This window comes from Misgurnus anguillicaudatus, chromosome 8, assembly GCF_027580225.2.
Source record: "Misgurnus anguillicaudatus chromosome 8, ASM2758022v2, whole genome shotgun sequence".
NCBI lineage: Eukaryota > Metazoa > Chordata > Actinopteri > Cypriniformes > Cobitidae > Misgurnus > Misgurnus anguillicaudatus.
In genome coordinates, this window is record NC_073344.2 from 40,527,539 (window position 1) to 40,539,111 (window position 11,573).

The 11,573-nt window shown below is 36.3% G+C and overlaps 1 long non-coding RNA gene across 1 annotated transcript; it reads right to left on the reverse strand.

Moving 5' to 3' along the window:
• Positions 1-423: 423 nt before the first annotated feature.
• On the reverse strand, positions 424-8,698 carry LOC141365595 (uncharacterized). The gene is made up of 4 exons (XR_012370664.1): positions 5,177-8,698; positions 3,234-3,376; positions 3,049-3,142; positions 424-1,018 (listed from the first exon to the last, which is right to left on the reverse strand). It is a non-coding gene; the product is annotated as an uncharacterized lncRNA (long non-coding RNA).
• Positions 8,699-11,573: the final 2,875 nt, after the last annotated feature.

The following is an 11,573-nucleotide window of genomic DNA, read 5'->3' on the forward strand; positions in this document are numbered from 1 at the left end:
GTTGTGTTGATTTGTTTTATAAACAAATGATTTACATAAAGTTTTTCCGGACCTACACTTAAAAAGTGTTTCATTGGATCAAAGTAAAAAAATTGCGTCAACTTGTTACAACTAATTACTTTACTTTTTATCAACCTAAAATTTTTACTTTGAAAAGAATGAACTATCCATTACTTAGCCAAAGCAAAAAGTATCTTTGAATCAAATACATTTTTTAAGTTCAATGAAATGTCAAATTATACTTTTTCTTAATGCATTAACCTAATTATTTTACTTTACATCTAACCAAATATCCAACCAAATACAATTTAAAATATTAATTTAATATAAAGAAATTTATTTACTTTCAGAATGTGTAATTTTACCATCTGTCTAAGATGAATGACCTCAAGCATCAAACATTTTTCACTTTATTTTGTCATAATACACGCATCAACAATTTATTTTGTCATAATACACATTTTTTGTACAAATACACACTGTCTAATAATGTAAACACATTATAATCTTGACAATTTGTCATAAAACATTTCAACAATGTGTATAGTATTGTTATAAAAACAGATACTGTATAACAGTTTTTAGTATTTGTAGACACACTGGATACAATGTAAATTCACCATAAGAATCAGTTATGATTGATAGATAAACCATAAAACTTAATCAAGATAAAACAAATCAGGTTTAGTAAACAGTATTACAGTTAATGTTGTATAAAAGGCTAAAACTCCTGCAGTTTTAAAGAGAGGTTCTGCACCCTTCGGCTCATCTGCTTACTGTCTATATCCATGATTTTTTTTTTTGAAAGGCCTTAAAGGTATATTTGAGTCCATCAGGATATTTTAAGTTCAGTTCAAATGAGTCCAAACATGGACAAGCAACATAGGGCAACTCATTTATTAGTCCACACCGTCAATGAAAATCTCCAGTGCATGATTAAGAGCATCACTTTATGAATCACAAAAAATTCCATGGTGGTCTTTTTGAATTCTCTCTCCGCTTCTTCCCTCTGGTCAGCCTAAAAACATACATGAACAGAGACTAATTGAGGGAATGGGGAAGAAGAAAACACCCCTTCATCTGAAAATGTATTACACAATTTTGTTTGCTTTCCTGCTATGGAGGTCATTGTAGAGCCCAAACGTCTGTTGCTAACTTTCATTAAAATATCTTAATTTGTATTCAGCGTAAAAATAAAATGTATACGGTTTATTACAAGAGGAGAGTAAGTGATGACAAAATGTTCCTTTTTTTATCGCATGGACACAAAACCAATGCAGGTAAATGGGGGGCTCTTAACAACATTCTTCAAAATATCAGCCTGTGTGATTTCTTCCACAGAACACAAAAGAATGTGTAAATAACACAATTACTTGAACTACTTTTAAGCGATATTACACTACCAAATAAAAATTTTCCCATGTTTTATTCACCATCAAGGCTTGAGAAGACCTGTTAAAAGAAAACGCCACAGCTTTTCCATAATTCACTATGTTTTTCCCTTAAGGTAGACATGTTAATACTCATGTCTCAGTGTGAGCAACTTAAAATATGAGTGCACTTCTGAATGAAATATTCCTCATAATTTACTCACCTCGATGTCATCCAAGATGTTCATGACTTCCTTCAGTCAAAAATAAATCAAGGTTTTTGATGAAAACATTCCAGGATTATTCTCCATATAGTGGACTTCAATGATGCCCAAATGGCTGAAGGTAAAAATGACAGTTTCAGTGCAGCTTCAAAGGGCTTTAAACTATACCAGACAAGGAATAAGTGTCTTATCAAAGAAATTATCGGCCCTTAAAAAAAATACAACTGTATGCTTTATAGACACAATAATTGCCTTGCTTCCGCTTTCTGTATTCTTCAAAGAGCTTACGCTGTATGTCCTACGCCTTCCCTATTCTACTTACAGAAAAAACAGAACTGGTTCTGCGTTTGTTCCGTAAGTTGAATAGGGAAGGCGTAGGACATACAGCATAAATTCTCTGAAGAATACTTCAGCCATTTGGGTGTAATTGAAGTCCACTATATATAGAGAATGATCTGGAATGTTTTCATCAAAAACCTTAATTTCTTTTATTTACTGAAGAAAGAAAGTCATGAACATCTTAGATGACATTGACGTGAGTAAATTATGAGGAATGTTTAATTCAGTAGTGGGCTAATACTTTAATAGCTTTCAGCTTAGCACCATTCATTCCTTAGGATCCAAACAGCACACAGTAACACCATCACTCCTGACTAGTCCCCCTTTTTTTGAATTTGAGGGAGAGTTCTGAAGATGTTACTGCGACCGAGGTCCAAGTGCTGCAAACTAAGTGCTCTTCCGCCATAAAATATAGTTCTCACTTTTTATCCGCTTAGAAAATCACCACGTTTTATTTTGTACCACCATACTTACTTTTGTAACTACTCATGTAACAGTCTTTAAATAGGGAAAACATGGAAGTGTTTGGTGGCTTCTAAATTTATCCATGTTTGGATCCTAAGGTATGAATGGGGCAAGGGTAAATGCTAACACATTTACGACACACTGTACAAAGATTAAGTGTACGCATTGAAAAAAGATAAGAATGGATTAATTAATTAAGTTGAGGTAAGAACATAATAAAATATTGAAAAACTGTGGTGTTTTCTTTTAAAGGGATAGTTTACCTTAAAATGAAAATTCTGTCATCATTTACTCATCCTCATGTTCTAAACCTGTATGTGTTCATTGACTTCTATAGTAGGAAAAATATTTTGGAAGTATTGTAATAAATGAAGAAAATATTTTGATAAATGATGGTAAGCATACAGTTGACGGTACCCATTAAATTCCATCATATTTTTTTATTCCTACTATGGAAGTTAATGGACACTATCTGCTGTGTGATTACCATCATTTCTCAAAATATCTTCTTTTGTGTTCATCAGAAAAAAGAAATTCATACAGGTTTAGAACAACATGAGGATGAGTAAATGATGACAGATTTTTATCTTAAGGTGAACTATCCCTTTAAAGCAAACATGGTTGGAGTCAAATGTCATTTTCTACATTACCTGGTATTCTTTGATCAGACAGCTTGCATCTTCACCAAAGTACATGAATCAGGCACTTCAGCAGGCTTTCTCTTCTGATGTCTATGTCCAGACTCTACAAAATGTTCAAGATGTATTGTTTATATTAGACCAAAATACTACTAAATTAATTGCCACAAGCAATTTTGTTCGCATGCAACCAATACCTGATCCATAACTTTAATAGTGTCCTTAGTTTTTCATGGAGGACTCCACCTTTGCTCCTAATAACATGAGAGCTCTGTCTGTCCAAAAAGGCCATAAATCTTAATTTTCAAGGTAAGATCGTGATGCGCAATTCGGCATTAATCTGAAAGTAAGAGAAACGGAAAATGCACTTCTGAAAAAAATATTTCTAGAACTACAGTGGATATAAAAAGTCTACACACCCCTGTTGGAATTGCGGGTTTTTGTGATTTAGGAAGTGAGGACAAGATGAATCGTTTTGGAGCCTGTTTCAACTTGATTGCATGCTTCCAGCCTATATATTAAAGTTGATAACGATAAGAAAACTTTTGTTGTGAAAAAATGGCAAGTAAAGTTGTACAATAACCACGTTGCATAAGTGTGCACACCCTTAAACTTAAACTTAGTTTAAGCACCTTTAGATTTTATCACAGCATTCAATCTTAATGGGTATGTGTCAATCAATTTCACACTTTTTGAATTTGCAATATTTTGCCATTTCTCCTTGCAAAAGCATTTTAAATCTTTCAAATTGGTTGGGTGTCTCCTGTGCACATCCCTCTTCAGATCACCCCATAGATTTTGGATGGGATTTAGATCCGGACTCTTGCTGGGCCATTCCAAAACCTTGATCTTGTTTTGGTGAAGTAATTCCTTTGTTGATTAGATGTGTGCATTCTGTCATTGTCATGCTGTGATGTGAAATTTCTCTTCATTTTAAGTGTTTTGGCAGAAGCCTTTAGGTTTTGGGCCAAAATTGACGGCTATTTGGAGCTATTCATTATTCTATCTACCCTAATTAAAAACCCAGTTCCAGCTGAAGAAAAGCAGCCACAAAGTATGATGATGTCACCTTTATGCTTTACTCTGGGCATGGTGTTCATTTGGTGATGTGATGTGGGTTTTATTGCACCAAATATATATTTTGGTATAACGGCCCAAGTTCAACTTTGGTCTCAATGGACTATAATACATTATTCCACATGGATTTGGGATATAGAAATATTTGTTTTTACAAACTTTAGATGGACTTGATGATATTTTGGTTAAATAATGCTAATAGCCCAAACATGAAGAATTCAGGAGATTTTTGTCACATGTAGGGAGCAAAAAGTACTTGCCAGATATTGTTACAATTCTTTTAATGTTGCTGTAGGCCTCTTGGCAGCCTTCCTTACCATTTTTTTCCTGGTTTTCTCATAAATTTTAGGTGGATGCCTGGTCTTAGTAATGTCAATGTTGTGCCATATTTTCTCCACTTGTGGATTATTGTTTTTACAGTACTCTATGATATATTCAGTGTCTTGGAAATGTTTTTAGCCCTCTGTTGATTGATATTTTTCAACAATGGGATCATGTACCTGCTGAGTAAACTCTACACAGACAATGGCTTTTTCAGTGGGATGATACACAAAAAAATTATTTAGGGCCAGGCACACTTCATTAATAGTTAAAAACTTATTTTAATTGATGAGAGGTATGTACTACTTCATATTTAACTTAAGTCTAAATGTGATTGGTTGCTTTTGAACACTGCCACAATCACTATTGTAAAAGGGTGTGCACACTTATGCAACCTGGTTATTGTACAACTTTACTTGCCATTTTTTCACCACAAAATTATTCTTAATGTTAATTACTTTAATATATAGGTTTGAAGTAGGGAATTAAGTTGGAACAGGTTCCAAAATGATTCATCTTGGTTTCATTTTATAAATCACAAAAACATGCAATTTAAACCGGGGTGTGTAGACTTTTTATATCCACTGTAGTTGTAAAAATAGATATACACACAAAACATTGAATGAATATATGATAAGAGCATCTAAGACATTTTCAAAAACACTACATCCCATGGTAAAAACTATGGTAAATTCAGTATTAGTCACATTTCAACATTTTATAATAAAATAAATGCTTTTACCTCCTCTTGTAGAAACAGAGCTGGCAATCTTTCTTGCAGTTCTTGAACAGTAGGTTGGTTTTCCACAATCTCTTGTCTGCGTAAGGCAAACGTCTTCGTCATAATGTTTGCTGATGTCTCTCCAGGGATGGGATATGATTGGCCTTAACAAATAATAGATAATTGCTAGACATTTACATGTTCACTAAGTCTGGTGACATAAACAAAAGTTTTTATTTAAAAAAGAATACTGTGGAGATCATTTTGTTTGTATGGACCCTGTCAAGAACCAAAAGATTTTATGTTTGCTCATCTCTCCATGTATGCAGTTTTGAGTGCATAATTACACAGAAACGGAGCGCGAATTTCAAACAGCCCTTCCGGAAGGAGATGCAGCATAAAAAGTCGCATTGCTCTTTTGGCCAAATGCATTTTAATCGACTACAGTATGAGACAAAGTAGAAAAACTGTCGCTAAAGTTTACACATCAAGAGTTCTGATCTTTGAAGGGCATAGGGACACATTCAACCGCATGCGTATAGAAACTGCTCACTTTAGCGCCTTTTTGCCGTGAAATTGCTTAAAATCACTTTTGTGTTAACATTTGCAAGCCTTTAAAACACGTGCAAATGATAAACGTTTCTTATTTTAATTTGCGCATTAATCCGCGAATCGCATGCGAGCCGAACCGTCATGCTCAATCAACTGCGATCCAGTACACCACTAAGTAATACTAACCGTATGTAAAACAACAGTACAATCACACGTGTATAATGTTAATAACACGCCAAAACATATGTTTAAAATTACTTACCAATTTTCATGAATCCCGTTGTACCACGCGGAGATCATCCATCGATGTAGTGTATAACAAGATGGCGGAAAGCTCAACCTGAGCTGAACGTCCTTACGCACGCCCACGGATGACGTTAGAAGTCACGTGACAATGGAAACTAATATTTTTAATTTAATTTACAGAAATGTATTTACTTTACACCAATAAGACTTACTTTTAATTTAAATCAAACACATTTTTTACATAAAACTGATGACTGGACAGAATTTTTTTTTTTTTGAGTTAGATTAAATATAAAAACTTCTTTAAAGTAATGACATGCATTGTGCACTTTTTTCAGTGTATGAAAATGATGAGAATTCAGATTTGGACCTTTGAATGTAAACTTTGAGAACCCCTGGTGTAGTTGGTCACGTCATCCCGTTTTCGATCACGTATCCTGCTGAAGATCTGATTTTGGGACACTGCCACCTAGACGTGCTATTCTTCCCCTTTTATTCAGAATACTTGTGCTTTCTTACGCCCCGTCATGATGTTTTAGCAAAGTGAAAGGTAGGAAAAACGTATAACATCTACTACCTGCTGCTCTGTTACAGTTTGAAAAGCAGGACGACGCTGTTGTGTCTATGATCAAAATTTCTAAATCTATATTGAATTCTTGTGATGTACAAGAGTGTACAGAGTAAAAGTTCACGGTAGTGGTAAAACCCAAAATGCTGCTTTCTGTTTTGATTGTTTTACCGTTTGGGTGTAAAAATGTGTTCTGATGTTATGATTATGATTATTTTGATTGAGTAAAGTTATTTATTGTTGTTGTGTTTTGTTCTGTATTTGTTTATTATATTCCCTTTTGTTGTTAAGAAAAATATCTAAGTTATTGTTCATGTTGTGTTAAAACATACGTTTATACAATAAACATGCCAAAAATGTATTGTGTGCAATTTAACAACTATTTGTTAATGGCTGAATTTTGTACAGAGCATTTAAAAAAAATACTTGTCCATCTTATTAATGATAAATTGGCCTATTTCGAAGAACTTATAGAATTTTAAGTGAAAAGATTTGCGTTGTTTTGTAATTTATATTATAGTTGAATTTGTCAAAATGATCGATATTACACATTTATGTATGTACATTTATATATTATAGATGGTTTAACATATTATTATTGAAACGTAAAATTAAAAACAATTACATTATAACAATTCTATTCGGTATTTTGACGTTGCGTTGCAACGAGTTGGATGTTATTTAATTACTTGCAAGATTTGTATTGGAATATTGGAAGCTTATTTTATGATTGTTTATTTACGCGATTATTTATCATAAACAATCAAGTGCATTTATTAAAGGTGAGTTTACAGCAGGGGCGGAGTGGGACCAAAAAAAATCTACCGGGAAATTCTGTATACCACCGGCCCTCCGTGGTAAAAAAAAATGTCTCGTAGCCTATTTGTAGTAAAACTAGGGTAATACAAATCGTAATCAATTTGCCCAAAAAAAAAAAAATTTCATAATATTAATAAAATCATTAAATCATGGCAAATTTTCCTAAATGAGTAACTATACAAAATGATATCTGGTTGAAAGACGGAGATGCGCACCTCAATCAGCTATTACATAACAGAGCGAGACCAGAGATGAATGTGCTCATAAACTGAGTAATATGGAATAATTTGTGCATCTTTGAATAACTGTAAGAATATTTCCTTTAAATATAATTTTTGTCATATAAAGTTTTGAGAGATAAATGTTTTTTCCACGGTTATTGCTTATTTATTTTAACGTGTTTGGCGCATTACCTGAGAGTTTATTTGCTTTTTTTTCCGCTAATAATAATACAATTTACATTCCATTCCTGCTTCCTTGTCTTTTTAATCATTCATTATGCTGTTATATTAAGTTATGTGGATATTTAATGGCATATGAGACGTTCATTGCCGTTATATTATCTCGTCTAATATTTAAATCATATCCGGAATAATGTGTGCATCTTTGAATAACTGTAAGAATGTAAGAATATAGTTCATTTGAAAATTATTTTTGTCAAAGTTTTGGGAAATAATAATGTTGTGAGGATATTTATATATTTCAGTTGAATACTCTCGTCTATTAATATGGAAATCTAATAGAAATCTAATAGTAGGAAATATAAAATGTGATACTGCAAAGTTACCCTTCTAAATTTTATTTATTATATATACCCATATGGAGATAAACCTTTGCAAATGTGCTAATTTTATCCATTCAAGTACTGACCACCAGGCTAGAGATTTTAAACATCCTTAATCCACACTTTCTAAATAGTCTCCGCTTGATGGATCAATCCGACCGCATATGTACTGAAATAAACAGGTATTCGGCGACGCGGCTTTTCACATCAAAGGCCGACAGGCTATGGCAATTTGGAGAGGGGCCGTTCAATAATCCCCCTATATTTAAAAAAAATCCTAAACTTGGTTTGACCTGGCGAACAGGTTGAGCACTTTTATATAGCTTACTGTGTTCAGCAAAGAGGCTGCACAGTTTGACCAGCGGGAAGCGGCCGCACATCAGGCCGCCAGACAGGGTTGCTAAATAACTTGCAATGTATAACTATTATTATCCATTATCAGACCGGCCCTCGCAGCCTCAAAACACTACCGGCCCACCGGGAAATGTCCCGACTCTCCCGATGGCCACTCCGCTACTGGTTTACAGTGTGATGCAAATATGGCAGTCAATATGAGTGCCCCGTCAGTATTTTTGAAAAACATTGCCAGACAGAGGTAGTAGCTTGTCTACTTTTTTGCCATTGCCATTTTAAACAAATTTCATAATACAATAATATTTTGTTTAATATCTGAAGGAGGCAAAACAAGAGATTCTGGTTTTAAGAAATCAGGTTTTATTTTTGGTTGTTGGAAATTTTTTACAAGTTGAATCTTGTTTTCATAAAAAGGTAAAGGGCTTGTACCCTAATAGCACACACACACACACACACACACACACACACACACACACACACACACACACGAGCTTAGATTTGATGCTGGTGACACGTTCAATATTCAGGGAAGACTGAATTATTATTTCAAAATTCAAAAATTTCAACCAAACCATTAGATCTTCATTATATAACAACTGATGTCTGTCGGTTTCTTGTTTTTACTTTTTACTTGTTTTATTTAACATCAATTTATTCATTAATCATTTTAATGAGATTAAAGCTCTTTTGTAATCGCATTCTGTAAAGATAGCGTTATTTCCGGTAAACAAATGGTTAACGGATGAGTCCCGCCCACATCGCTAATATGATTCGCTTTGTCTTTACTCTCTAAATGTGATGTAGGTGTCTGAACAATATGCGCTGTGCATCATTATGCAAATACGTCACAGGTAAAGCAGTAAAGAAGAAAGTGTTTTTGTCACAGGTCAGAGCGTACCACCCCTATTGTGCGTCACGCTCCTCCCTCAGTTTCCACCTCGAGGAGGTCCCAAAGTGCCCCAATGACCAAGCAGACAAGAGGAATATAAAATTTAACAAGGTTTATTGAATTAAAATATGGGGAACAGGGAAGGGTGCTTAAAATAACAAGTTCTTTGGAACTCAGAGAACAGTGATCTGAGTCGCTTCTGACTCTTCACGTGGGCTGCAGGTAAGTCTCCTGACTTTCTCTCTCTCTCTTCGTCTCCATGGGAACTACAGGTAAGTCTTTCCAGCTTTCCCTCGCCATGCCGCCTAGGTAGGTGGCAAGTGGATGGTTCCAACCTCTTTTCCTGTGCTCAGAAGGATAGATACAGGTAAGTACACTGGTAAGTAGACAGGTAAGTACACTAGGCTTGCGGCTTCGGCACACCAGGAGTTATCCAGATGAGTACACTGGTAAGTAGCTTTTAGCTGTGGGCATACAGGGAGGTATACAGGTGGGTAAAGTGGTAAGTAGCTCTTAGCTTTGGGCGTACAGGGAGGTATACAGGTGAGTACACTGGTAAGTAGCTTTTAGATTTGGGCAACAAGGAGGTATACAGGTGAGTACATGTGTAAGTAGCTTTTAGCTTTGGGCGTACCAGGAGGTATATAGGTGGGTACACTGGTAAATAGCTTTTAGCTTTGGGCGTGCAAGGAGGTTTACAGGTGAATACACTGGTACGGGGCCTTGGGCGTGCAGGGAGGTATACAGGTGAGTACACGGGTAAGTAGCTTTTAGCTGTGGGCATACAGGGAGGTATACAGGTGAGTACACTGGTAAGTAGCTCTTAGCTTTGGGCGTACAGGGAGGTATACAGGTGAGTACACTGGTAAGTAGCTTTTAGCTTTGGGCATACAAGGAGGTATACAGGTGAGTACACTGGTAAGTAGCTTTTAGCTTTTGGCATACAAGGAGGTTTACAGATGGGTACACTGGTTAGGGGCCTTGGGCGTGCAGGGAGGTATACAGGTGAGTACACGGGTAAGTAGCTTTTAGCTTTGGGTGGATTCGACTTACAGACAGGTGAATAGGCACAGGACTTTAGCCCTTCAAAACTCAGGTGATTGGAGAGGATATACATGCACACAGCGAACTCCTAGTCTTTCTCTCTCGGACAGACTTACGATGACCACGTAGGTGTTTGCTTTACAGCCTAGGGCGGAACAGTCCCACAACGACACTGAGCCCTTGGCTCAGACCTGCAGATTGACAGCAAAATACACACAGATTTCCTTCAGTGGTAATGATATTTCAGTGAATGTGCACCGGGAGGTAAAGCAACTCTTCGCTTCCAACAGAGAGAAACAAGTAGAGACACAGAATGAAGTTGCTTCAGGATTTATATGAACACACCCACCGGTTAGTATCACAGAAGTGGATAAATGGAAGTAGAGGGGTCGTATAATGCAGTGTACTGCCAGAGCGGGGCCAACCGCTTCGAATGTTCCTTTCCTCGAGGCAGCGGGACCAGAGATTTATACATGGACTACCATCTGGAAGCACTCAACAAGTGTATAGTTATACACAAAAGACAGCAAGTACACTTCGCCCACACAGCAGGCGATTACACACTCTCCCTCTTTCAGTATTAACACCGTATTCACAGCCAATCCTTACCTGAAACAGTCATTGCGCCACCACCAGGTGGAGAAAGGGGGTTCACAGATCGCAGTTGTATTTAGTTAAGAGATAGCCACCCACTGCCACCACTCCGTTCTTCTGCAACAGGGCTCTTTCTTCAGCCTATGAGATGATCACTGACAACACTGACAACAGCACAGCACGACAATTGTCCAAGTGTATACACTTCAAAGAAAGCACACTCCACACACACAGTGATTTAGGGTCAGGGTCACAACGTTGAGCTGAGCTCGGAGTCCTAAATAGACGAATAACTGGGGCAGGGAACAGCCACATGCAGCGTCAAGGCCACGACACTTGAACTCCTACTTCCTTTTCTCAGCCGTATCCACACTTCCACGGATCTCCCAACAAACTGGGTGGTTGACACACTTAACCGGGTAACAGAGAGGTGCTGGAATAGCAGTATTAACAATCTTGTACACAGTAAAACAACAGCAAGACGAATTCCAACGTAACACACTGTTCCTTTAACTATTTGATACTTCCCTCTTCATTGTCAATGTTTTCTACACCCAAATCCTAGTTT